The sequence below is a fragment of the Gossypium arboreum genome, chromosome 11 (assembly GCF_025698485.1).
Source record: "Gossypium arboreum isolate Shixiya-1 chromosome 11, ASM2569848v2, whole genome shotgun sequence".
Taxonomy (NCBI): Eukaryota; Viridiplantae; Streptophyta; class Magnoliopsida; order Malvales; family Malvaceae; genus Gossypium; species Gossypium arboreum.
In genome coordinates, this window is record NC_069080.1 from 27,041,398 (window position 1) to 27,045,205 (window position 3,808).

At 39.6% G+C, this 3,808-nt stretch overlaps 1 non-coding gene across 1 annotated transcript; it reads left to right on the top strand.

The window, feature by feature from the left end:
* Window positions 1–3,439: 3,439 nt before the first annotated feature.
* On the top strand, window positions 3,440–3,546 carry LOC128284729 (small nucleolar RNA R71). The gene has a single exon (XR_008275152.1). It is a non-coding gene; the product is annotated as a small nucleolar RNA R71 (small nucleolar RNA).
* Window positions 3,547–3,808: the final 262 nt, after the last annotated feature.

Sequence of the window (3,808 nt, forward strand, 5' to 3'; positions counted from 1 at the left end):
TTAATTCAAGATATATCATAAATCAATTAAAATTTATCCTAAATATGATATGAAAGCTTTTCAAGAGAACAAGACAATCATTCAGAGATTTTTCTGATAATGAAATAAATACCCCCCACACTTAATATGTACATTACCCTCAATGTACAAAGATAGATATTAGAGTATATAAAATTAAGATAGGGAGAGAAATGAAACTTCCTGTATGATGAATTCCTCGAATTGGAGTTTTGGAGAGTAATCGGTTCCAGAGTGAAGGAGGATACTCCGGCGGTCGTAGAGGTTCATTAGGCCATAAGTCCTGCGCCAAAAGAAAATTATATCTAGTGGTAGCTATGGTCGTGGTCGATCAGGACATGACAGTCGTGGAGAACCTTTCCTGGTGGAGTTTTAGTTCCTATGTGACGATGAGTTTAAGAGCTCTATATCACTGTGATAAAATCAGGAACTTTTTAAGGGATATTAGGAAGGATAATTACTTAAAAAGAGATAACCGAGTTTAATAATTAAAAATAAAATTTCTAAAAACTAATAAAAATAAAAAATAGTTTCAATAAAAATTAAAAACATAAAATAAGAAATAAATATTTCTAAACATCTTCATTGCTGGATGGTTCGCGAGGCGGGACTAGCGATGAGATGGAAAGGTGCTGAGAACTCTGTTGTAGAATAGCATCAATGTTGTCAAATTGTTGAAAACATTGAAGCTCGAATCGGGTGAGGTGCTCAGAGATGTTAGCATATGAAGTTGCCACATGAATTGGACGAGAAGGTGGTGGTGACTGAGAATAGGGATCAGGGAGTGGAGAAAGGGAGATTTCGGTTAGGGCTTTAGAAAGGAAAAGGAAAATGAACAGTGATTTGCTTATATAGGGGAGGGTCACACGGCCTAGGGCTACGCCCGTGTCCTTATGAGGTTGAGCCCGTGTGTTTTAAATTTTGCAATTTTAGTTCGTGTTTGGCTATTATCCCACGACCGTGTTTCTTGGGCGTGTGTGGTACATAGCCATATGGCACGGTCGTGCCTAGCTGTGTTCGATTCTCCCTCGCCCATGTTAAGGTACCACGCCAGTGTACTGTTGTCCTTGGCTTAACGGCACGGGTGTGTCTCACGCTCGTGTCGAAGAAACAGAATCGAGCCTTGTCCCTGGCACCCCCGTGGGTTTCTATTCTCACGCTCGTGTGTGTATCAAATTCACCCACGGCCATGTCGCACGGTCGTGGGGATTTATCGCATTCCGTGTTTTGGGGAAATCATTTACCCTGTTTTCGCATGGCCGTATCGCACGGCCGTGTTTCCCTTCGTGTTATAGACCATGTGGTGCTGGGAACCTATGTTATTCAAAGATTAAGTTAAGGATCCAAAGTGTTAGAAAAATAAGAATATAGAAATCAAAATATGTTAGTGCTCGGGTTGCCTCTCGAGAAGCGCTTATTTATAGTCTAAGCTCGACTTACCTCTCCGTTGATTTATCATGGTGGTTTGAGGAGTTCATACTCCTCGTTCCTGCTGTCAATTTTAAAATAAGGTTTTAAACGGGTGTTGTTTACCTTAAAAGTGTCGAGCTTGGGATGACTCACCTCCACTGTACCGAATGGAAAAATACTAAGTACCGTAATAGGGATTTCCTCATTTGGTGTGGTAGTGACAATGTGAGGATCAACGGCATCTAGTAAGATTATATCACCGACCTGAAGTTGATTAGGAGAGGTATCGGGCTTGTGTTTGCGTAGTTTCGATTTATCATATGTTCTCGGTTTGTGTTCTCGCCATTCGTCTAGCTCCTCTATTCGTTGTCTTCGTTCTTCATGGACGTCTTTGTTCTCTTCATGATAGTAGCAGACTGTCTCTGTTGTCTTGGTTCGAGGAAGTTCTTGCAAGGACGATTGAATATTAGTTTTATCATTGACAGGTTTTATAGCATTAGCTTGAGTCTTAGAGGTTTTGACTGAGTCGCATGCTTGGAGTGTTACTGCATCGTTACCTGCACGAAGTGTTAGCTCTCTTGTGCCTACATTAATAATGGTTCTGGCAGTTGCTAAAAATGGTCGTCCTAAAATTAAAGGTACCTCGTTATCCTCATCCATATCTAAGACAACGAAGTCTACTAGGTAAATAAATTTATCAATTTTAACGAGAACGTCTTCAATAATTCCCTTAGGAAATCTAACTGTTTTGTCAGCCATCCTAGTCTGTTTGGGTTTACCGAGACCTAGTATTTTAAACATTTTATATGGCATAACATTTATACTTGCCCCTAGATCAGCTAAAGCATTATTCACAGATAGACTACCAATTAAATAAGGAATTGTAAAACTCCCTGGATATTTCAATTTGTTAGGTAGCTCATTCTTTAGAATAGCTGAGCAGACTGCATTGAGTTCCACATGTGATGTAGCGTCTAATTTCCTTTTATTGCTCAGAAGTTCCTTTAAGAATTTTGCTGAGTTGGGCACCTGCGAAAGAACTTCAATAAAGGGTATGTTAATATGTAATTTCTTTAAGAGTTTAACAAACTTACAGAATTGTTCTTCTGTTCTGTCTTTCGTCATCGCTTTAGGATATGGCACATGAGGTTCATGATTCGTACTTACTTGTTTGGGATCATTATTGTTTACCTTTTCTCGTCCTTTGTTCATCGTGTTGTCTTGCTGTAATTCTGGTTTAGGTGCAATGAATCCTTCCTTATCTTGAGTGCTAATTGCATTCAGGTGTTCCCTCGGATTAGGTTCAGTATTACTTGGTAGGCTACCTTGTGGTCGTTCGGAGATTAATTTGGACAGTTGGCCTATCTGAGTTTCGAGTCCTTGGATCGATGCTTATTGATTCTTAAGTGCTGTCTCGGTATTTTAGAAACGGGTTTCTGACACCGAGATGAATTTGGAAAGCATCTCTTTAAGGTTTGGTTTTTTTTCTTGTTGATAAGGTGGCTGTTGAAAACCTTGAGGATTTTGTGGCTTTTGATTTCCTTGACCTCCCCAGGAAAAATTTGGGTTGTTCCTCCAACCTGCATTATAAGTATTACTGTATGGGTTATTTTGAGATCTAAAGTTATTGTTACCCATATAGTTGACTTGTTCCTCTTCAGTTGTAGGATTGAAGGATTGGTATTCTGTATGTACACCTCCTCCGCTTGAGTCACACCTCATTACTAGATGTACCTGCGTAGAACCAAGTAAACCGTCAATCTTTTTATTGAGAAGTTCTACCTGATTAGAAAGCATGGTGACTGAATCGATGTTATAGATTCCGGCTGTTTTCGTTGGCTTTGTCCTCATAGCTTGCCACTGATAGTTGTTCAGTGACATCTCCTCTATGAATTCATAGGCATCTTCCAGTGTTTTATTGTTGATGGTTTCGCCAGCAGTTACGTCAATCATTTGTCTCTTCGAGGGATTCACACCATTGTAGAACATTTGAACTTACAGCCAAAGCGGTAACCCATGGTGAGGGCACCTTCTCAGTAAGTCCTTGTATCTCTCCCATGCATCATAAAGTGTTTCTAAATCCATCTGCACAAAAGAAGAGATATCATTACGCAACTTAGCCGTTTTAGCCGGCGAAAAATTAGTAAAAATTTCTCGATCATTTGTTCCCAAGTAGTGATAGACCCTCGTGTTAACGAGTTCAACCACTATTTAGCTTTGTTTCTCAGTGAAAAGGGAAATAACTGAAGACGAATGACATCATCAGAAACGCTATTGATTTTGAATGTATCGCAAAATTCTAGGAAACTTGCTAAGTGAGCGTTGGGATCTTCATCCTGCAAACCATCAAACTGAACAAACTGCTATATCATCTGAATAG